The sequence below is a fragment of the Trachypithecus francoisi genome, unplaced genomic scaffold (assembly GCF_009764315.1).
Source record: "Trachypithecus francoisi isolate TF-2019V2 unplaced genomic scaffold, Tfra_2.0 Lachesis_group6, whole genome shotgun sequence".
NCBI lineage: Eukaryota > Metazoa > Chordata > Mammalia > Primates > Cercopithecidae > Trachypithecus > Trachypithecus francoisi.
Window position 1 is genome coordinate 99,697,201 of NW_022681471.1, and position 25,322 is coordinate 99,722,522.

Genomic DNA, 25,322 nt, shown 5'->3' on the forward strand with positions numbered 1-25,322 from the left:
TAAAAAATAATAAAATTACAATGAAAGCACCAATGACATTCTTCACAGAGATAGAAAAACAATCCTAAAATTTATATAGAATCACAAAAAACTCAGAATAGCCAAAGTTATCTTGAGCAAAAAGAATAAAACTGGAGGAATCACATTACCTGACTTCAAATTATTCAAAACAGCATGGTACTGGCATAAAAACAGACACATATACCAATGCAACCAAATAGAGAACCCAGAGGCAAATCCATACAACTACAGTGAACTAATTTTCAACAAAGTTCCCTAAAACATACATTGGGGAAAGGACAGTCTCTTCAATAATTGGTGCTGGGAAAACTGGATATCCATATGCAGAAGAATGAAACTAGACCCCTATCTCACACCATATACAAAAATCAAAATGAATTAAAGAGTCACATCTGAGACCTCGAAATGTGAAACTACTAAAAGAAGACATTGGAAAACTCTCTAAGACACTGGATTGGGCAAAGATTTCTTAATACCTCACAAGCACAGGCCACCAAAGCAAAAATGGAGAAATAAGATCACATCAAGTTTAAAAGTTTCTGCACAACAAAGGATACAATCAACAAAGTGAAGAGACAATCCACAGAATGAGAGAAAATATTTCGAAACTACCCATCTGACAAGGAATTAATAGCCAGAATATATAAGGAACTCTAACAACTATAGGAAAAAAATATAATGATCTGATCAAAAATGGGTGAAAGACATGAATAGATATTTCTCAAAAGAAGATATACAAATGGCAACAGGTATATGAAAAAGTAGTCAACAGCACTGATCATCAGAGAAATGCAAATCAAAACTACAATGAGGTATCATTTCACCCAAGTTAAAATGGCTTTTTGTCCAAAAGAAGGCAATAACAAATGCTGGCAAGAATATGGAGGAAAGGGAACCCTTGTACACTGTTGGTGGGAATGTAAATTAATACAGCCACTGTGGAAAACAGTTTGGAGGTTCCTCAAGAAACTAAAAATAGAGCTACTATATGATCTAGCAATTGCACTGCTGGGTATATACCCGAAAGAAAGGAAATCAGTATACTGAAGAGATATCTGCACTCCCATGTTTATTGCAGCACTATTCACAATAGCCAAGATTTGGAAACAACCTAAGTGTCCATCAACAGACGAATGAATAAAGAAAATGTGGCACATATACACAATGGAGTACTATTCAGCCATAGAAAAGAATAAGATACTGGCATTTGCCACAACGTGGATGGAACTGGAGGTCATTATGTTAAGTGAAATAAGCCAGACACAAAAAGAAAAACTTTGCATTTATTTGTGGGAGTTAAAGTTAAAACAATTGAACTCACAAAGATAGAGAGTAGAATGATGGTTACCAGAGGCTGGGAAATGTAGTTGTGAGGAGGGAGTGGGGATGGTTAATAAAAATTTAAAAAGTAAAAAGTAAAATTACAAAATGAACTTATAGTGTGATGCCAAGTTGGAGATACACACACACATACACACACAATTTGGAGATGTGTATCTATATATACATATAAATAATTACTATTTTGTGAGCCAATATCTCATCACTTTGTGCTTTTTCTTTACATTTTCTACATTTATTAAATGTTCTGTAAAAGCATGACTTCTTTTATAATTAGAAAAAGTTTTATTTTGAATTGTTAAATTTTAAGTCATTGAGATTGATATTTGGTTTGAGAAACATGACATCCTCTGTAAATCCCTTTTTAGCAATATATTAGAAATGATTTTTTTTTTCCAGAAAATAGGTAACATGAGAAAACTGTCTTACCCCTGTTAGCGGTATTCCAAGCAAGGTTGCAACCAGCCTTGTTCCTTATAATCCATATCATCCAATAGCATCTAAAGTGGGATTTAAATCTTTTTTTTCTTTCTGCCCTCTTTCTAAAGCTTCCATGTCACCTTACAACACAGCAGCTGCTGAAACATCCTCCTGACACATTTCCCCTATGTGTGTCCAGCTCTAGATAATTCATTCTAGAGGTATATGAATTTTTGATTACTGAGAATCTTATTAAAAGGATGTTGTGCTTTTACACTGACTTTAATACCTGTGATAATACTTTATTCCTGTGAAAAGAAAGATATAATGATAGAGACTTGTCTCAGAGGAATTTAACCAAAAAGATGATAGTTCCAGGTGTCCAGGTTCTACAAATAATTTTTACCACTTTTAGTCAATTATACCATCTTTATTGATCCCATTTTTGAAATCCAAAGGTTAATTAATGTTCACTGAATTTAGTAGGAATACTTTCTACATGATGGTGACTAGTGTATTTTTACTTAGGTTTGTTTGTTAGAGAATTATCTTTGAGTGCACTTTAATGAACCCAATACATAAAAATGAATATGTTGAAATTCCTTCTATCCTATTTGGTTACAGTGAAGTATACTTTAGCTGTTAAACCATGCAGACATTATGTAACCTAGGCCAGGGCCCCTTCTCACTGAAATGCATGAGTGGCTGCATTTAAAGTGAAGACTGGGTCGGTGTGGCTGAAGCAGAGCAGAACATTGAACTTATTATCAATGCATTGAACTGCTGAATTCAGCCCTAAACTTCCTTTTGTGAGAATTATCCCCATTAGTGAATTTCTAATAATTGAGTATGTCATCATCATAACTGAAAAGACATTGATTAGCCATTGGCATCAGGATTTAAACCCAAACAGTCTGATACAGGAACCTGCACTCTTGACAGTAGGGAGAATTATCCCCATCAGTGAATTTCTAATAATTGGGTACATCATCATCATAACTGAAAACATTTATTGATCAACCATTGGAATCAGAATTTGAACCCAAACAGTATAATATAGAAGCCTGCACTCTTGACAATAGGTTTTGGAGTCAGAATGCCTGGATTCCCTCCTGGCCTCTGGCATTTACAAGTTTTCACATCTGTAAAATGAGGATGGTAATAGTACCTACCTTATTGTCTTTACGTAAGACAGTCTATGTGAAGTGCTTAGAACAATTCTGGATAGTGAATGCTTATTAAATGTTAGTTATCATTATAACAACTGTGTCACCTCCTAATTACAGCAGTTTAGATCTATAAGGGGCCTTAAAGATGATTACGTTCACTGTTTTCAACTGAATGTCACATCTGTTAGGTATTATGAAATCAATTTGAGGGATCTCTTTCAGCATTTAATAAAACAAGAATAAAACCATTAGAGTATATCACATATAATAATGCTGTTTCATGAAATGTTTGCTTTGGGGGGGAATAGCAAATATGATGGATGCTCTGCTTATGTCACTCAGGTCTCTTCTACTGGTTCTGCCCATTCCCCAGCGTCTTTGTGCAACTCTCCTACACGATATCCCCTCAAGCTCTTCAGAGAACTACCCTTCAGCTATTGGAGCCACATTAACCCAGTGTATGATATTGTTTATCTATTGCTGCACAACAATTTTTTCAAAAACCTAGTGACTTAAAACACCAAACATTTATTATCTCACATGGTTTCTGAGGGTCAGAAAACTGAGAGTAACATAGCTGGGTGGTTCTGGCTCAGGGTCTGTCATGAGATTTCACTCAAGCTGTCAGCTGGGGCTATAATCATCTCAAGGCTTGATTTAGGTTGGAAAATCTGCCTTCAAACTCAAGTCATTGTTGCAGGCCTTGGTTCCTTGCTGGCTGTTGGCTAGAAGCCTCAGTTCCTTGTCATGAGAGTCCATGTCATGGGCCTGTTCATTGGACTCCTCAGAAAATGAAGAGTCATATAATCCCTTCTTCAGGATATAAATTGACTTGATCATGATACCTTTAAAAAATTAAGCTCTTGAATGAAGCTATGTCAGAGATAAAGGTGAAAGACTCTGAATAGGAATGACTAAGTGGAGAAATACTGGTGGTTGGGGGGCAGGGGTGGAGAACCCCAGTATAAACCACCAAACAGATAAAGATTCATAGTTGTGAATGTTGACAAAAGAAAAATATTCATTTTGATGATCATAAAAGGTTTCCAAGTCTCCTCAAGTACTTACAGACACTGCATTATCTGTAATGTATAGATTATATATATATAAATCTGTATAATTTATTTAGTTATGAGAGGAATACTTGACATAATAAGCCATCCACTATCCTTTATGACTATCTAGAGGTGGGTGATGCCAAGAGAAATAAAAAGCATGTCCATCAGATTGAGTAAACCTTGCTCTAGCATCAAGGATGATCTAGGTAAAAAATGAGGATGAACATGATTGCCAGGTGTTTGGGCCACATTCTGCTCTAATTATGAATCTCCTAGGATTATTTTTCCTGCAAGTCCTGAAAATGGTAAAAGGGGCTAACACAGTCATGAATCATTAGGCCCATGAGCACTGGAGAAATCACGTATCCATTCATTGTCTACATGGAGGGGAAAACTTGAAACAATGCAGGCCCTTTGCTCAGCCTGTGGGAGTAACTGTGGAAAGGCTCTGGAATAGAAGAGCAGAACAGGATTTAATCCTCGTGGGCAGAATTCCAATTCCACCCTTCCATTGGGGCCAATGGGAAAATTCAAGCACCCTTGCCCCACTGTTGCATGAAAGGGAAAGTGCATCTCACTTCCAACGCAGTACTCTCTCAATGTGTTATCAGGCAGGGTCAGCATCAGCCATATTCACTTCCTTTCGGATTTGTCTCTGAGAGTGTCAGACATTAGTCTCCCAAGCTTCAGAGGCATGTGAAGCTGACTAGCCATCTTGAAGCCAATGATGTAACTTCAACATAGACGATATCCTAAGGATTGAAAAGTATAGCTTTTGCTCCATCCTTTTTGCAAGTTCAGTGCCTCACTCTGGCATGTGAATGTATTTGGAATTTACTGGTTTTCCTCCACCTTTGGGAACTCAGCCAAAACTGAAAACAAAAAGTTTTACTATTTTATCCTTTTATGCAAGTTCTCTTCCCTAGCAGAATGTGAATTGAGCTTATCAGTAGCAACTCTTATAAAATTTTCCTGGACATCTCACTACTGAAGTTATTGGCTCTCTTTTTAGTAAATCACAAATGAGCAGTTATTCTTGTCGCTATATTCTTTGCCACACCTAGCACAAGGCCTCATTCAACAGATGCTCAGTACGTGTTTGCCTGAATTGGGCCACCTGCTTTATTTTACATTGATAAAGTCAGTCAGATGTAGATAAAATGTTAAAATGAATTACATTTGAGGTGTAGAATTAAAATTTGGAACTACTACCTTCCTTTTGAAATAAGAAATGCTTATCTTAAATAACCTCCTGGTTGGGTGCAGTGGCTCACGCCTGCAATACCAGCAATTTGGGAGGCCGAAGTGGGTGGATCACCTGAGGATGGGAGTTCGACACCAGCCTGGCCAACATAGAGAAACCCCGTCTCTACTAAAAATACGAAATTAGCAGGGCGTGGTGGCACATGCATGTCATCCCAGCTACTTGGGAGGCTGAGGCAGGAGAATCACTTGAACCCGGGAGGCGGAGGTTGCAGTGAGCCGAGATCATGCCATTGCACTCCAGCCTGGGCAACAAAAGTGAAACTCCATCTCAAACAAACAAACAAAACCTCAGTTTATCAGTTTCAAAAATATGCTCTTATGTTTTGATTATTAATTCCTAGATAATCAAGGCAAAATAATTTTCAACAAGTAATTAAATTATCTTTAGTTATTGGACAACTGCAATTGCCCTTTTAACTTTAAACCTTAGAAACAAAGCTTCTCATTGATTTCATTTTTTTCAAATTTGGTGTGTTCTATGAACAAAATCAAATAATTTGTGATAATTATACTTTTTGTTTAAACTTTAAGTTCTAGGGTACATGTGCACAACGTACAGGTTTGTTACATATGTATACATGTGCCGTGTTGGTTTGCTGCACCTATTAACTCGTCATTTACATTAGGTATTTCTCCTAATGCTATCCCTCCCCCATCCCCCCACCCCACAACAAGCCCCAGTGTGTGATATTCCCCATCCTGTGTCCAAGTGTTCTCATTGTTCAATTCCTACCTATGAGTGAGAACATGCAGTGTTTGGTTTTCTGTCCTTGTGATAGTTTGCTCAGAATGATGGTTTCCAGCTTCATCCATGTCACTACAAGGGACATGAACTCATCCTTTTTTATGGCTGCATGGTATTCCAGGTGTATATGTGCCACATTTTTTAAATCCAGTCTATCATTGTGGACATTTGGATTGGTTCCAAGTCTTTGCTATTGTGAATAGTGCCACAATAAACATACGTATGCATGTGTCTTTATGGTCGCATCATTTATAATCCTTTGGGTATATATCCAGTAATGGGATGGCTGGGTCAAATGGTATTTCTAGTTCTAGATCCTTGAGGAATTGCCACACTGTCTTCCACAATGGTTGAACTAGTTTGCACTCCCACCAACAGTATAAAAGCGTTCCAATTTCTCCACATCCTCTCCAGCATCTATTGTTTCCTGACTTTTTAATGATTGCCATTCTAACTGATGTGAGATGGTATCTCATTGTAGTTTGATTTCCATTTCTCTGACGACCAGTGATGATGAGCATTTTTTCATATTGTCTGTTGGCTACATAAATGTCTTCTTTTGAAAAGTGTCTGTTCATATCCCTTGCCCACTTTTGATGGAGTTGTTTGATTTTTTTCTTGTAAATTGTTTTAAGTTCTTATAGATTCTGGATATTAGCCCTTTGTCAGATGGGTAGATTGTAAAACTTTTCTCCCATTCTGTAGGTTGCCTGTTCACTCTGATGGTAGTTTCTTTTGATGGGCAGAAGCTCTTTAGTTTAATTAGATCCCATTTGTCTATTTTAGCTTTTGTTGCCATTGTTTTCAGTGTTTTAGTCATGAAGTCCTTGCCCATGTCTATGTCCTGAATGGTATTGCCCAGGTTTTCTTCTAGGGTTTGTATGGTTTTAGGTCTAACATTTAAGTCTTTAATCCATCTTGAATTAATTTTTGTATAAGGTGTAAGGAAGGGATCCGGTTTCAGCTTTCTACATATGGCTGGCCAGTTTTCCCAGCACCATTTATTAAATAGGGAATCCTTTCCCCATTTCTTGTTTTTGTCAGGTTTGCCAAAGATCAGATGATTGTAGATGTGTAGTGTTATTTCTGAGGCCTCTGTTCTGTTCCATTTGTCCATATATCTGTTTTGGTACCAGTACCGTGCTGTTTTGGTTACTGTAGCCTTGTAGTATAGTCTGAAGTCAGGTAGCGTGATGCCTCCAGGTTTGTTATTTTTGCTTAGGATTGTCTTGGCTATACGGGCTCTTTTTTGGTTCCATATGAAATTTAAAGTAGTTTTTCCAATGCTGTGAGGAAAGTCATTGGTAGCTTGATGGGGATGGCATTGAATCTATAAATAACCTTGAGCACTATGGCCATTTTCACGATATTGATTCTTCCTATCCATGAGCATGGAATGTTCTTCCATTTGTCTGTGTCCTCTTTTATTTCGTTGAGCAGTGGTTTGTAGTTCTCCTTGAAGAGGTCCTTCACATCCCTTGTAAGTTGGATTCCTAGGTATTTATTCTCTTTGTAGCAATTGCAAATGAGAGTTCACTCATGATTTGGCTGTCTGTTTATCTGTTATTGGTGTATAAGAATGCTTGTGATTTTTGCACATTAATTTTGTATCCTGAGACTTTGCTGAAGTTGCTTATCAGCTTAAGGAGATTTGGGGCTAAGACGATGGGGTTTTCTAAATATACAATCATGTGATCTGCAAACAGGACAATTTAACTTCCTCTTTTCCTGATTGAATACCCTTTATTTCTTTCTCTTGCCTGATTGCCCTGGCCAGAACTTTCAACACTATGTTGAATAGGAGTGGTGAAAGAGGGCATCCCTGTCTTGTGCCAGTTTTCAAAGGGAATGCTTCCAGTTTTTACCCATCCAGTATTATGATACTTGCTGTGGGTTTGTCATAAATAGCTCTTATTATTTTGAGATACGTTCCATCAATACCTAGTTTGTTGAGAGTTTTTAGCATGAAGGGCTGTTGAATTTTGTCGAAGGCCTTTTCTGCATCTATTGAGATAACCATGTGGTTTTTGTCTTTGGTTCTGTTTATGTGATGGATTACATTTATTGATTTGCGTCTGTTGAACCAGCCTTGCATCCCAGGGATGAAGCCTACTTGATCTTAGTGGATGAGCTTTTTGACGTGCTGCTGGATTCGGTTTGCCAGTATTTTATTGAGGATTTTCGCATTAATGTTCATCAGGGATATTGGTCTAAAATTCTCTTTTTTTGTTGTGTCTCTGCCAGGCTTTGGTATCAGGATGATATTGGCCTTATAAAATGAGTTAGGGAGGATTCTTTCTTTTTCTATTGATTGGAATAGTTTCAGAAGGAATGGTACCAGCTCCTCTCTGTACCTCTGGTAGAATTCGGCTGTGAATCCATCTGGTGCTGGACTTTTTTTTGGTTGGTAGGCTATTAATTATTGCCTCAATTTCAGAGCCTGTTATTGGTCTGTGCAGAGATTCAACTTCTTCCTGGTTTAGTCTTGGGAGGGTGTATGTGTCCAGGAATTTATCCATTTCTTCTAGACTTTCTAGTTTATTTGCACAGAGGTGTTTATAGTATTCTCTGATGGTAGTTCGTATTTCTGTGGGATCGGTGGTGATATCCCCTTTATCATTTTTTATTGCATCTATTTGATTCCTCTCTCTTTTCTTCTTTATTAGTCTTGCTAGCGGTCTGTCAATTTTGTTGATCTTTTCAAAAACCAGCTCCTAGATTCATTGATTTTTTGGAGGGTTTTTTGTGTCTCTATCTCCTTCAGTTCTGCTCTGATCTTAGTTATTTCTTGCCTTCTGCTAGCTTTTGAATGTGTTTGCACTTGCTTCTCTAGTTCTTTTAATTGTGATGTTAGGGTATTGATTTTAGATCTTTCCTGCTTTCTCTTGCGGGCATTTAGTGCTATAAATTTCCCTCTACACACTGTTTTAAATGTGTCCCAGAGATTCTGGTATGTTGTGTCTTTGTTCTCATTGGTTTCAAAGAACATCTTTATTTCTGCCTTCATTTCGTTATGTACCCAGTAGTCATTCAGGAGCAGGTTGTTCAGTTTCCACATAGTTGTGCGGTTTTGAGTGAGTTTCTTAGTCCTGAGTTCTAATTTGATTGCACTGTGGTCTGAGAGACAGTTTGTTGTGATTTCTGTTCTTTTGCATTTGCTGAGGAGTGCTTTACTTCCAACTATGCGGTCAATTTTGGAATAAGTGACTAGCGCCCACAGGCCTCATCCTCCTCCATGATGCCCTTGCTGCTGACAGAGGGCACGCGGTGTTGGCGCCCAAGTGGATACCTAAGTCACAAGTGTGCGTCTGCTGCCACTCAGTCACCTTGATAGGCTGCTCCATCAGGTTCATCACCTCCATCGTGGCTACTGGGGGCACAAAGGAGGAAGTCAGGAAGATAATTATACTATTGAAAGCATAAAATTTAAATTATAGATGGGGGAACATTTACAGACTGCAAGAAAATATTTGCAAATTATGTATTTGATAAAAGTCTTGGCCAGGCATGGTGGCTCATGCCTGTAATCCCAGCATTTTGGGAGGCTCAGGCAGGTGAGTCACCTGAAGTCAGGAGTGCGAGACCAACCTGGCCAATATGGTGAAACCCTGTCTCTACTAAAAATGAAAAAATTAGCTGGGCATGTTAGCAGGTGCCTGTGATCCCAGCTACTTGGGAAGCAGATGCAGGAGAATTGCTTGAACCTGGGAGGTAGAGGTTGCAGTGAGCTGAGATCACGCCATTATACTCCAGCCTGGACAACAGAGCGAGACTCTGTCTCAAAAAAAAAGTCTTGTATGTGGAATATATAGAGAGCTCTTACAACTCAATAATAAGACAAATAACCCAATTAAAAATGACAAAATATAGTTGAATAGATATTTCACCAAAAAAGACACACAAATGACTGACAAGTACATGAAAAGATGCTCAACATCTTTAGTCATTAGAGAAATGCAAATAAAATAACACAATGAGATGTGTATTCACATATACAAGAATGGCTACAATAAAAAAGACAGACTTTAATAAGTGTTAAGGAGGATGTGGGTAAATAGGAACCCTAATACACTGGTGGTGGGAATGTAAAATGATACAGCAACTTCGGAGAAAGCATCTATTGAAGAAAAATGAGAACAATGTTTACATGAGACTTTTATATAAACGTTCATAGCAGTATTATTTATCATAGCCAAACCCCAAAACAATCCAAATGCCCATCAACTGAAGAATGAATAAACAAATTGTGGCATACCCATACAATAGAATTTCAGTTGGCAATTAAAAGGAACAAAATACTGATGCATGCTATGTGGATGAACGTCAAAAAAGAATTGCTAAGTGAAAGAAGCCAGACACAGAAGACTGCATATTGTATGATTCCATCTATATGAAATGCCCAGAATAGGCAAATCTATAGATTCAGAAATTAAGTAGTGGTTGCCTAGGCTGGGAATAAGAATGGAGATCGAAAATTGGCATGAGAGGTCTTATTGGGGTTATGAAAATGTCCTAAAATTGGATTTGTGTGATGGTTGCAAACTGTAAATTTACTAAAAAGAATTTAATTGTACACTTTAAATGAGGCAATTTTATGGTATATAAATTAGATTTCAATAAAGCTGTTAAAAAAAACATTTAATAATTTAGGTTACAGGCATTCCTTTCTACATTTTGTACTGAATTTTTTCTTATTTCATTATCGAACTTAAATTCGAGGATATGTTTGTGTATCTTTTGTTAAATTAAGGAATACTTCTTAATTGAAGGAAATTCAGAAAATATATACAAAAAAATTATTTCCATAATTCCACTCCCTAAACTAAACACTGTTAGTATTTTGGTGTATACCTTTTGTAGGGGGCATCCGCTATAGTCCTCATATTCATGGCTGCCCATTAGCTTTTGGATAATCTTTCTATATGGCAGGTATACCATATAGAATTACATCTTTTTTTTCAGAATCATTTTGTTATAACATTGATGAGAAAAAAAAAATTATTCCTGGCTGGGGCCACGGTCTGTGTGGAGTCTGCACGTTCTCCCCATGTCTGCGTGGGTTTCCTCCCTCATCCCAAAGATGTGCATGTTAGGTTAATCTGTGTGTCTACATGGCCCCAGTATGAGTGAATGTGAGTGTGTATGTGAGTGCACTCTGTGATGGGATGGCATCCTGGCCAGCGTGGGTTCCCATTGGGTACCCTGAGCTGCCGGGATGGCCTCCAGCGACCCACAACTCTGAACTGCAATAACTGGATCTTGCTTGTTTTTATTAATCTGTCTTAAATGTATGTATAGCTCACATCTATTTTAATGTTTAATATTAGATGTGTTTTGGTCTTTATTTAGAATTTTGGTGATGTTTCTGTGACCAGAAATATGCCATAGGAACCTTGTTTATATCACTCTTGTTTACATCAATCTCATCACTCTTGTTTATATCAATTAGCCTATGGGAAAGTTGGCTTCCTTAGGCACTGTACCTAAAGTTGCAGTTTCCAAGAACCTATAGACAATGTTAATTGAGTTTAGGGGATGTGATGGTTTAGAGAACTGTCTGAAAATTCTTGATTCCTCCCATCAAATGGTGTAGTCTAATCCCCTTTTCCTTGAACCTGGGTGAACATCTGTGGTTACCTCCATGACTGGAATGTGGTGGAAATGATGCTGTGTGATTTCTGATCTTATCTTAAAAAAGACTATATCACTTCTGCATAGCTTTCTTTTGGAATACTCACTCTTGAAATTTAGCCACCATGTTGTAAAGAAGCCCAGGCCACATGTTGTCAAATGCTGACTTCCCAAATATCACCAGAACAACACACTGAAGAGACTAAGTTGAATATATTGCTTAAACTGATACTTCATGGAATCTGAGAAAGTCTCAGAGCAGGAGGACAAGGTCTGATGCTATATTGAGAGCTGGGAGTTTGGTTTATGAGAGTCTTTCAACACAGGAGCTTGATTAGAATAGGATAAGGATCTTAGGATTGGTGGATACTACAAGGTAAGTGTTTTGAGGCTAGAGGCTCAAATAATCTTACAATGTAAACTCTTCTACTGAAGAATGATACAACTTTCAGGAACTCCTGTAAAGAGCAATAATTTTACTTGCAACTTTTGTCTTTCTGGGCAATAGTCTACTGGAATACTAAAGTTATACTAACAAAGACAATGGAATAGTAAAGTCAGATTAATGTACACAGTAAGCTGTGTAGGGGTAGACAGTTTGTCTCTTTGTGGACAGGCCACATGTAGGTGTCTGGCCAAAGGCCTCAGTTAAAGTCTCAACCTGAAAGCCATCATCAGTCACCAGACATGTGAGTGACTTAGATTTCATGTGATTCTATCCCCAAGCTTACACTGAATGAAACAGATTGTCTCTTGTTCAAATTTCACATTTGTGAGCAAAATACATGTTGCTTTAAGACATTAAATTTTGGGATGGTGTGTGTGTTATGGTTAATTTTAGGTGTCAACTTGATGAGATTAAAGAATACTTGAAAACCTGGTAAAGCATTATTTCGGAGTGTGTCTGTGAGGATGTTTTCAGAAGAGTTTAGCTGTGAGTCAAAATAGACTTCGTGGAGAAGATCTATCCTCTATGTGGGCAGGTACCATCAAATCTACTGGAGGTCCAGAAAGAACAAAGCAGAGAAAGGATGAATGTGTGGATCTGCTAAAGTTGGGGCACACTATTCCTTTCCTGTACTTAGAAAACAACTTCAGGCTCCCTGGCCTTTGGACTCCAACATAGGAGTATAAACTCAAATTCACAGCCCCACTTGCAACTACTGTACAGGGATGTGACCTAGACCCCAGCAATCCAATGCATCCATGTGAGATTGTGGTTTAGAAGGCAGCAATCTTTGGTGCTTCCATTTCTCCTGGAGATGTGCCTAGCATCTACTGCTACAATGACAGCAGCTTTCTGGTGATTGCAAAGTTGAGTTCCTGCCACAGATGTGGTATAAGGATAGTGGCAATGCAGGCTTCCTCTAGCGATCAGTGGCAGTAGTTTATCAAGTCTGTTTTGAGGCATGGTTTCAGGTCTATTCCTGGAAGTTAGGCTTCAAGCTCAATTTACCAGGGCTCTGAGAAATTGTGAGAACTATTAATGAATGACTTTTCTACTTAATAACCAACCTGATTGAGAAATTGGTGCCAAAAGAGGTTGCAAGCAACAGATTCTCAGGAAAATAAGGGGAAATCTCAGATTTATTACCTCTTCTAATTGTTGTTGATATCTCTAAAAACTCAACCAGTAGTCTAAGACATGCTCAAATCAAAGAAATAGCCAATTATTATCTATGCTTATTAGGAATAATGTGCTCATTTTGGGCAAGACTCTGAAGGATCTAGTAGTAGTTGGAATAGAATAATATGAAAGGCTTAAATAATTAAAAATTTGCAGTATAGCCTAGCTGCTTCTAGCTGAACTTGGCAGCTTAAAGAAAAGAAAAGCAACCTCAAAGACTTAATGTCTTATATCAAGACAAAACCAAAAAATTGTGGAACTTCTATGATTTTATTCAAAGAATCTCTTATCACTTGCAGCCACTGGAGTGAGATAGTTGAAAACAAAACTCAAATTTTGAGTCTTGGGCTGCTGCATAAAAACATTGGTTTACCAGATATTTTACATAAAAGTTATATTTGGATTAGGAGAGAGTGGGATCCCACGAATTGAAATGGGGACATATGGCCAGACTCATATAACTCAGTACCCCAAACCCTATATAATCTTCCTTTCTCTCCTGGTTGATGAGGCTGTTCCTTCATTCTTTGAAGACCCTGTAACAACCTTGCTAAGAGTGTTACCTTGAAAAGGTGAGAAAATTCTATTTAGCCCACTACCTCTGATTATTGCAAAAACCGAAACTAAAATCAGGTCATGGCAGGCTCCAGTTGCCAAATTGCAAATTTACTAATGTATATTGGCTAGAATCATAATAGGTTCAGTGGGTGCTATACCAAGTGAAGGAAGGACAAAATACTAGATAAGGCTGAGTTCATTGTTTAAGAAGCACCAGGAGATTCAGATTCCATTGTGTTAGGTTAAGATGCTGGGAGTGGTTCCAATTGTTTGTTCAGTTGAACTCAATAAGGGGGCCAGAGTAAAGGAAGTTGAGATGCTAAGTTTCTCTGTATGATATATGTGAAGGAATCCAAAGACTTAGAAATTTTGTGGTAGATGATTATGTATTACTTATTTACTCATTCAACTCACATCGTTTGATAGGTTTAGTAGACCTCTACTTTATACTTGAAGCTTCTGTTATAATCTTCTGTAGCAGTGTGTAAGATACATAGGTAGTGAACCAAATTCTCACCCCAACACATAATTAAGCCTAAAAAATGATGAACCATAACCCATTACTCATTTCCTGACCTTTTTCAAACACAAAGAAACTCATACATTCTTTCTAAAGACAGAATGCAGGGCACTCGATTTGTGACTAGAGACAGCTAATGCTTCATGGCCTTGGAAGGTAGTGGGAAAAGTATTCCACATTGCTTTGCTTCCACTGGCCACTTGAAGTAGCAACCAGTTGTGCTATGTATTAAGTTACAGCCTCAAGTTGCATGACACTGCCATGTCCCAATTTGTGAGATCAGTACAAAATTACAAGTTCGGTCAGTGATTTTCAACTGTGAGTAATTTTGCCCACTAGAGAATATTTGGCAATGTCTATAGACATTTCTGATTGTCAAAAGTGGGAGGATGCTAACTGACACCTAGTGACTGGAGATCACAAATGCTGCTAAACATCCCACGATGCACAGGACATTTCCCCCCACAACAAAGAATTATCTAACCCAAAATACCAATAGTGCCAAGGTTGGGAAACCCTGGGTTAGGTGTATATAAAATATGTACTGGAAATAGAGGCTGAACAGCCCTGCCATCTTACATATGGAGTATGAGTCAGCAAACATTTTTTTAAAGTGCCAGATGGTAAATATTTTAGGCTTTGTGGGTCATAAGGTCTCTGTTGCAACCATAGACAATACTCATAAATGAGAGTGCCTGTGTTCCAATAAAACTTTATTTATAGAAACAGGTTATAGGTTAGATCTGGCCTGCAGGCAATAGTTTGCCAACCCTTGATATAGAGATTAACCTGAATGCTCTTACTACAGTATTTTTTTCTTTATTGTATGGTGGTAATCTACAACAATTGTATTGTTTGATGATGCATTTATTTTCAATAAACCCTTTTAGTTGCAATTAGTTTTTTATTTTATTTTATTTTATTTTATTTTTTTTTAATCTGCTGCTTTGTCTTGGCCAACAATTTATTCTTTCATGAAAGCCAGCCCATAATCCCCAATTGAATTCTGCACACACATTTTTTTAATTTGCTGGAATTTGCAAAAACACATCAGTGGCTCTGCAGCCTTTGGATTTTCATGTTTAGCAAAATAATCCCACGGCATCGCCTTCAAAGTCCTCTCTGCATCACGCTTTTTCCCGGCTCGATCCTGCCTTCTAACAAGGGAGCTGAACTGTGAGGGACACTGAGGTCGGGGTTGCTGTCGGCTGTGCTGTCCTCTGTCACCCAGGACCATACAGGACCAGGGTCACTAACTCAGTTGCCTTCAAGTCAGGTAAATACAGTAAGTGGGCGGAGTGAGCTGGGTAAACAATAAGAAGTGGTGGAGACTGGGGCAAACTGAAAATTGCATACCCTATTAAAATGGGGCAACTGGCCTCAGCAACGGATAACTGTCGCGGGTGGGAACGTGGGCTCAGTGCTTTCAGAGCTTCCCATCTTCCAAAAGCAGCAAGACATTTGGCATTTAAAAAATATGAAATCGCTTCATTTTAAAATGTTGATCCAATTCTCTTAAAACACTCTGCAGGCCAAACCAAAGATGTCTGTTGGCCCAATCTGGCTGGCAGAGCTGCCGGTTTATAATCTCTGATCAAGGGGCAGAGACATGATTGGGAAGGCAGACTCACCTCCTACCTTTCTTCCTTTTTCTTCCTTCCTTTTTCTTCCTTTCTTCCTTTCTTCCTTTCTCTCTCTCTTTCTTTGTTCATTCTTTCTTTACTTTTTGACAAGGTGTTGCTCTTTTTGCCCAGGCTGGAGCACAATGGCGCAATCATAGTTTACTGCAGCCTCAAACTCTTGAGCTGAAGCGATCCTCCTTCTTGGCCTCCCAAGTGCTGGGATTACAGTGAGTCACCTTTTTTCTTAATCTGAGAGGTCATGCATCCAGCTCAATGGCCTCATTTTACAGATGGGGAAACTGAGGCCAGTCACTCAGAGATCTCACGGATATTTCTCCTACTGCCTCTTTTTTTATTGATTGATTGATTGATTGATTGATTTTTTATTATACTTTAAGTTCTAGGGTACATGTGCATAACGTGCAAGTTTGTTACATATGTATACTTGTGCCATGTTGGTGTGCTGCACCCATCAACTCGTCAGCACCCATCAATTCATCATTTATATCATGTATAACTCCCAATGCAATCCCTCCCCCCTCCCCCCCCCATGATAGGCCCCAGTGTGTGATGTTCCCCTTCCCGAGTCCAAGTGATCTCATTGTCAGTTCCCACCTATGAGTAAGAACATGCAGTGTTTGGTTTTCTGTTCTTGTGATAGTCTGCTAAGAATGATGGTTTCCAGCTGCATCCATGTCCCTACAAAGGACGCAAACTCATCCTTTTTTATGGCTGCATAGTATTCCATGGTGTATAGTGCCACATTTTCTTAATCCAGTCTGTCACAGATGGACATTTGGGTTGATTCCAAGTCTTTGCTATTGTGAATAGTGCCACAATAAACATACCTGTGCATGTGTCTTTATAGCAGCATGATTTATAATCCTTTGGGTATATACCCAGTAGTGGATGGCTGGGTCATATGGTACATCTAGTTCTAGATCCTTGAGGAATCGCCATACTGTTTTCCATCATGGTTGAACTAGTTTACAATCCCACCAACAGTGTAAAAGTGTTCCTATTTTCCACATCCTCTCCAACACCTGTTGTTTCCTGACTTTTTAATGATTGCCATTCTAACTGGTGTGAGATGGTATCTCATTGGTTTTGATTTGCATTTCTCTGATGGCGAGTGATGATGAGCATTTTTTCATGTGTCTGTTGGCTGTGTGAATGTCTTCTTTTGAGAAATGTCTGTTCATATCCTTTGCCCACTTTTTGATGGGGTTGTTTGTTTTTTTCTTGTATATTTGTTTGAGTTCTTTGTAGATTCTGGATATTAGCCCTTTGTCAGATCGCTAGATTGCAAAAATGTTCTCCCATTCTGTAGGATGCCTGTTCACTCTGATGGTAGTTTCTTTTGCTGTGCAGAAGCTCTTTAGTTTAATTAGATCCCATTTGTCAATTTTGGCTTTTGCTGCCGTTGCTTTTGGTGTTTTAGACATGAAGTCCTTGCCCATGCCTATGTCCTGAATGGTACTAGCTAGGTTTTCTTCTAGGGTTTTTATGGTATTAGGTCTAACATTTAAGTCTCTAATCCATCTTGAATTAATCTTCGTATAAGGAGTAAGGAAAGGATCCAGTTTCAGCTTTCTACTTATGGCTAGCCAATTTCCCAGCACCATTTATTAAATAGGGAATCCTTTCCCCAATTCTTGTTCTCTCAGGTTTGTCAAAGATCAGATGGCTGTAGATGTGTGGTATTATTTCTGAGGTACTCTGTTCTGTTCCATTGGTCTATATCTGTTTTGGTACCAGTACCATGCTGTTTTGGTTACTGTAGCCTTGTAGTATAGTTTGAAGTCAGGTAGCGTGACGCCTCCAGCTTTGTCCTTTTGACTTAGGATTGTCTTGGCAATGCGGGCTCTTTTTTGGTTCCATATGAACTTTAAAGCCGTTTTTTCCAATTCTGTGAAGAACTCATTGGTAGTTTGATGGGGATGGCATTGAATCTATAAATCACCTTGGGCAGTATGGCCATTTTCATGATATTGATTCTTCCTATCCATGAGCATGGTATGTTCTTCCATTTGTTTGTGTTCTCTTTTATTTCACTGAGCGTGGTTTGTAGTTCTCCTGAAGAGGTCCTTTACATTCCTTGTAAGTTGGATTCCTAGGTATTTTATTCTCTTTGAAGCAATTGTGAATGGGAGTTCATTCATGATTTGGCTCTCTGTTTGTCTGTTACTGGTATATAAGAATGCTTGTGAGTTTTGCACATTAATTTTGTATCCTGAGACTTTGCTGAAGTTGCTTATCAGCTTAAGGAGATTTTGGGCTGAGACAATGGGGTTTTCTAAATATACAATCATGTCATCTGCAAACAGGGACAATTTGACTTTTTCTTTTCCTAACTGAATACCCTTTATTTCTTTCTCTTGCCTGATTGCCCTAGCCAAACTCCACAGTATGTTGAATAGGAGTGGTGAGAGAGGGCATCCCTGTCTTGTGCCAGTTTTCAAAGGGATTTTTCCAGTTTTTGCCCATTCAGTATGATATTAGCTGTGGGTTCGTCATAAATAGCTCTTATTATTTGAGGTACGTTCCATCAATACCGAATTTATTGAGCATTTTTAGCATGAAGGGCTGTTGAATTTCGTCAAAAGCCTTTTCTGCATCTATTGAGATAATCATGTGGTTCTTGTCTTTGTTCTGTTTATATGCTGGATTACGTTTATTGATTTGCGAATGTTGAACCAGCCTTGCATCCCAGGGATGAAGCCCACTTGATCATGGTGGATAAGCTTTTTGATGTACTGCTGAATCCGGTTTGCCAGTATTTTATTGAGGATTTTTGCATCGATGTTCATCAGGGATATTGGTCTAAAATTCTCTTTTTTTGTTGTGTCTCTGCGAGGCTTTGGTATCAGGATGAGTTGGCCTCATAAAATGAGTTAGGGAGGATTCCCTCTTTTTCTATTGATTGGAATAGTTTCAGAAGGAATGGTACCAGCTCCTCCTTGTACTTCTGGTAGAATTCAGCTGTGAATCCATCTGGTCCTGGACTTTTTTTGGCTGGTAGGCTATTAATTATTGCCTCAATTTCAGAGCCTGCTATTGGTCTATTCAGGGATTCAACTTCTTCCTGGTTTAGTCTTGGAAGAGTGTAAGTGTCCAGGAAATTATCCATTTCTTCTAGATTTTCTAGTTGATTTGTGTAGAGGTGTTTATAGTATTCTCTGATGGTAGTTTGTATTTCTGTGGGGTCATTGGTGATATCCCCTTTATCATTTTTTATTGCATCTATTTGATTCCTCTCTCTTTTCTTCTTTATTAGTCTTGCTAGCAGTCTGTCAATTTTGTTGATCGAATAAGTGCGATGTGGTGCTGAGAAGAATGTATATTCTGTTGATTTGGGGTGGAGAGTTCTGTGGATGTCTATTAGGTCTGCTTGGTGCAGAGATGAGTTCAATTCCTGGATATCCTTGTTAACTTTCTCTCTCGTTGATCTGTCTAATGTTGACAGTGGAGTGTTGAAGTCTCCTATTATTATTGTATGGGAGTCTAAGTCTCCTTGTAAGTCTCTAAGGACTGGCTTTATGAATCTGGGTGCTCCTCTATTGGGTGCATATATATTTAGGATAGTTAGCTCTTCCTGTTGAATTGATCCCTTTACCATTATGTAATGGCCTTCTTTGTCTCTTTTGATCTTTGATGGTTTAAAGTCTGTTTTATCAGAGACTAGGATTGCAACCCCTGCTTTTTTTTGTTCTCCATTTGCTTGGTAGATCTTCCTCCATCCCTTTATTTTGAGCCTATGTATGTCTCTGCAGTGAGATGGGTCTCCTGAATACAGCAGACTGATGGGTCTTGACTCTTTATCCAGTTTGCCAGTCTGTGTCTTTTATTGGAGCATTTAGTCCATTTACATTTAAGGTTAATATTGTTATGTGTGAACTTGATCCTGTCATTATGATATTAACTGGTTATTTTGCTCGTTAGTTGATGCAGTTTCTTCCTAGCCTCGATGGTCTTTACATTTTGGCATGTTTTTGCAATGGCTGGTACCGGTTGTTCCTTTCCATGTTAGGGCTTCCTTCGGGGTCTCTTGTAAGGCAGGCCTGGTGGTGAGAAAATCTCTAAGCATTTGCTTATCTGTAAAGGATTTTATTTCTCCTTCACTTATGAAACTTAGTTTGGCTGGATATGAAATTCTGGGTTGAAAATTCTTTTCTTTAAGAACGTTGAATATTGGCCCCCACTCTTCTGGCTTGTAGAGTTTCTGTCGAGAGATCTGCTGTTAGTCTGATGGGCTTCCCTTTGTGGGTAACCCGACCTTTCTCTCTGGCTGCCCTTAAGATTTTTTCCTTCATTTCAACTTTGGTGAATCTGGCAATTATATGTCTTGGAGTTGCTCTTCTGGAGGAGTATCTTTGTGGCATTCTTGTATTTCCTGAATTTGAATGTTGCCCTGCCCTACTAGGTTGGGAAGTTCTCCTGGATGATATCCTGAAGAGTGTTTTCCAACTTGCTTCCATTTTCCCCCTCACTTTCAGGCACCCCAATCAGACGTAGATTTGGTCTTTTTACATAATCCCATACTTCTTGCAGGCTTTGTTCATTTCTTTTTCTTCTTTTTTCTTTTGGTTTCTCTTCTCGCTTCATTTCATTCATTTGATCCTCAATCGCTGATACTCTTTCTTCCAGTCGATCGAGTCGGTTACTGAAGCTTGTGCATTTGTCCCGTATTTCTCGTGTCATGGTTTTCATCTCTGTCATTTCGTTTATGACCTTCTCTGCATTAATTAGTCTAGCTGTCAATTCTCCACTCTTTTTCAAGATTTTTAGTTTCTTTGCGCTGGGTACGTAATTCCTCCTTTAGCTCTGAGAAGTTTGATGGACTGAAGCCTTCTTCTCTCATCTCGTCAAAGTCATTCTCTGACCAGCTTTGATCCGTTTCTGGCGATGGGCTGCGCTCCTTTGCAGGGGGAGATGCGCTCTTATTTTTTGAATTTCCAGCTTTTCTGCCCTGCTTTTTCCCCATCTTTGTGGTTTTATCTGTCTCTGGTCTTTGATGATGGTGACGTACTGATGGGGTTTTGGTATAGGTGTCCTTCCTGTTTGACAGCTTTCCTTCTGACAGTCAGGACCCTCAGTTGTAGGTCTGTTGGAGATTGCTTGAGGTCCACTCCAGACCCTGTTTGCCTGTGTATCAGCAGCAGAGGTTGCAGAAGATAGAATATTGCTGAACAGCGAGTGTACCTGTCTGATTCTTCCTTTGGAAGCTTCCTCTCAGGGGTGTACTCCACCCTGTGAGGTGTGGGGTGTCAGACTGCCCCTAGTGGGGGATGTCTCCCAGTTAGGCTACTCAGGGGTCAGGGACCCACTTGAGCAGGCAGTCTGTCCGTTCTCAGATCTCAACCTCCGTGTTGGGAGATCCACTGCTCTCTTCAAAGCTGTCAGACAGAGTCGTTTGCATCTGCAGAGGTTCTGCTGCTTTTTTGTTGTTGTTGTTTAGCTGTGCCCTGTCCCCAGAGATGGAGTCTACAGAGACAGGCAGGTTTCCTTGAGCTGCTGTGAGCTCCACCCAGTTCGAGCTTCCCAGCGGCTTTGTTTACCTACTTAAGCCTCAGCAATGGTGGGCGCCCCTCCCCCAGCCTCGCTGCTGCCTTGCGGTTAGATCACAGACTGCTGTGTTAGCAATGTGGGAGGCTCCGTGGGCGTGGGACCCTCCCGGCCAGGTGTGGGATATATTCTCCTGGTGTGCCCGTTTGCTTTAAGCACAGTATTGGGGTGGGAGTTAAGCGATTTTCCAGGTGTTGTTTGTCTCAGTTCCCCTGGCTAGGAAAAGGGATTCCCTTCCCCCTTGCACTTCCCAGGTGAGGCGATGCCTCGCCCTGCTTCAGCTCTCGCTGGTCGGGCTGCAGCAGCTGACCAGCACTGATTGTCTGGCACTCCCTAGTGAGATGACCCCAGTACCTCAGTTGAAAATGCAGAAATCACCGGTCTTCTGTGTCGCTCGCGCTGGGAGTTGGAGACTGGAGCTGTTCCTATTCGGCCATCTTGCTCCGCTCCCCCGCAATGAGTTTTTTAAAGTGAAGCTCAGGCCCTGTAGCCTGGAGCCTCCCTTGGGTGGGTGCTCCAAGGAGGAGTTTTTATTGGCCAGGATTGGGGAAGGAAGGTGGAGAGTGGGTACTCACTGCACATGGAAGCAGGAAGCAGTTTCCAGCAGGCAGGGGAGTGTGCACACCACGGAGCAAGGCTGTAGGGGATAGGGTAGAGGTTAGGAAGAAGAGGAGGAGCATGCTCCCACATCTACCAACCCATTAAGTCTATTAGGGTCTTGGTTGGTCATCTCTGCGAGTGTGGGACCTGTGCCCACCTCTTCTTTGGGAGGGGAGAGGGATAGAAAGTCCCTCACCTCTCAGCCTTCCTGAGTGGGAATTGGTATGTCTTCTTTTTTTTTTCTTTTTTTTTTTTTTTTGAGACGGAGTCTCGCTCTGTCGCCCGGGCTGGAGTGCAGTGGCCGGATCTCAGCTCACTGCATGCTCTGCCTCCCGGGTTTACGCTATTCTCCTGCCTCAGCCTCCCAAGTAGCTGGGACTACAGGCGCCAGCCACCTCGCCCGGCTAGCTTTTTTGTATTTTTTAGTAGAGATAGGGTTTCACCGTGTTAGCCAGGATGGTCTCGAACTCCTGACCTCGTGATCCGCCCGTCTCGGCCTCCCAAAGGGCTGGGATTACAGGCTTGAGCCACCGCGCCCGGCCTTGGTATGTCTTCTAAAAGGTGAGGTGGCTTTGATCCTGGGTTGCCAGCCAGCACCACGGAAGAGGTAGCTGGATACCTGGAGGATAAAGAGAAAAACTGACTGCCCCACAGACCTGAAAATGACCACCCCCAAAGGCCAAGACTGCTGGTACCAGGAAGACATGCTGACTTTGCCGCAATGCTTGAAAAATTACTTTACAGCCAATGACAGCTCCAAGTTCAAAACTATCAAGTCACATATGGAGTGGGAAAATGTAGCATTTAAGGACTTTTCTGTAGGTTTGAATGGGTAGAGATTTCTAACAAGGCCAGGAAGTTCCATACATTGACAGAATTGATCCTCAATGCTCAGAAACATGTTACAAATCCTTACAAAGGCAAAAAAAACAAAAACAAAACCAAAAAAACCTGAAGATTTCCCAAGGAATTCCTTGATTCCTTATTTCCCTTCTTCATGAAGAAGCAGGAGAAGTATGTGAAACTCCCCTTGAGATGAGCAATCTGGACCTGACCAAGATTATATCCAAGAAATCCAAGCAGTTTCCAGAGAAGAAGATGAAATATACTCAGGGCTTCCATAAGGAGAAACAAAAGTTCTGTAGAAACCTGACCCGATTCAAAGAGGATCACTCTGACCCAATCCAGAATGACAAGAAGTCAGATATCCCCAAGAAGCCCCAAATTCCCCAGCAACTGTGGTACACTCATGAGAAGAAGGTGTATCTCAAAGTGAGCCCAGTTGCCACTACGAAGGAGGTAAAGAGGTGAAGGACTTCCTAGGAAGCAGTGGTCTCAGCTCTTGGACAACAAGAGGCTGAAATGAATTAATAAGGCCCTGCAGCAGCAGAAGGAATATGAGGAGACGATGTGGGACTATATCCAGAAGCACCTTGAGCCGAATATCAGTGGGGTGGGCATCACCAAGTTCACCCTCACCAAGGCTGAGAATGGCAGCTCAAGGACAAGTTTGATGGATGACCCACCAAGCCACTTCCAAACAGCTACTTGCTGTACTGAGAAGAGCTCATGGCTGACATGAAAGACACACCCAGCAGAGAGTGCATGGTGCTGTGCAGCCAATAGTGGAAGCTCCTCTCCCAGAAGGAGGAGGATGCCTATCACAAGTACATTCAGAAAAAGAAACATTATGAGGTGGAGTTCCTCCATTTACTTGGAGCCTTCCCCAAGGAGGAGCGGTAGTGGGTCCTGGGGAAGGAGAAGATGTTGAATAGCAACAAGAAGCAAGCCACCAGCCTGGCCTCCAAGAAGCCATCCCAAGATGGGGCTAAGGGCAACTCAGAGAAGCCTAAGTGGCCTATATTGGACATGTTCATTTCTTTTTCTTTTTTTTTTTTTAAGGAGAAGTGGTAGCAGCTGTGGGAGGAGCAGCCTGAGCTCTCTGGGAGTGAGTGGACCTACCTGATGGCCAAAATGTGGAATGATCTGAGAAGAAGAAGGTCAAGAACAAGGCCCAGGAGGGAGCACTAGGCCCAGGGCAAGCTACCAGAGTCGCCCAGGGCAAGCTACCGGAGTCACCCAAGACAGCAGAGATCTGACAACAGAGCATCATTAGTGACTACATGGCCCAATTGAAGAACAACTGGGTGAAGCCCTCAAAAGCCATGGAGATGACCTGGAATGACATAAAGAATAAGGAGAAACTGCTATGGATTAAGAAGGCAGCTAAACATCAAAAGTGATATGGGAGAGAGCCGAGCGAGATGTAGGCATCTCTGGCTGCTAGAAACTCGTCCAAGAAGATAAAGTTCCTGGGAGAAACCAAGAAGCCTCCCATGAACAGTTCCCAGGAGCTGCTGTCCAATGGGGAGCTGAACCACCTGCCGCTGAAGGAATGCATTGTGGTGATTGGCAGCCGCTGGCAGCACATCTCCCAGAGTCAGAAGGAGCACTACAAAAAGCCGGCCAAGGAGCAGCAGAAGTGTACAAGGTACACCTGGGCCTCTGCATCAAGAGTCTCCCCAGGACCATGTAATTTATAAAGAGTACATCTCCAATAAATGTAAGAGCATGACTAAGCTTTGAGACCTGCACTCCAAGTCCAGCTGGACTACTCTGAAGTCCAATTAGGAGTCTGAGGAGAAGGACAACAAGGATGAAGAAGAAGAAGAGGAAGGTGATGAGACTAGTGACTCCTCTGAGGATGGTGGGGACTCCTCCAAGTCCAGCATTGAGGATGAGATCAAGGATAGGGACAAGAATAAGGAGTATGACAAGGATAAGGATGATAAGGAGAATGGCAGTGAGGATGAAGACAATGAATCCACCCACTCCTCCTCTTCAAGGGACTCCTCAGATGCTGACTCCAACTGAGATCAGCCAGGGAGAGCCCAGGAGCTCACCTCACAAAATATGGTGGGGATAGGGGGCTGGAGGAGTCCAAATCAGGATTCTACAGCCTCAGAGACATCAGATCAGCCCTGGGGGGTCCTCCAGGGAGAGTAACCACCTGACTGAGCCAACACCAGACCAGTCCCCCACACCCCCACCTACTTGTGACGTGTGCTTCTGGCTTGGATGATGTAACAGGGAGCAGAAATGAGGGATCCCAGAGAGTTCAGCGAGGTCCTCACAACTGCAGCTCAAACCAAGGTGGGGTGGAAGTTTGGGGGGAACCC

General features: G+C 40.7%; 1 pseudogene; it reads left to right on the forward strand.

Moving 5' to 3' along the window:
• LOC117077806 overlaps positions 1 to 25,017 on the forward strand; it is a 35,459-nt pseudogene extending 10,442 nt beyond the window's left edge.
• The last annotated feature ends 305 nt before the right edge of the window (positions 25,018 to 25,322 follow it).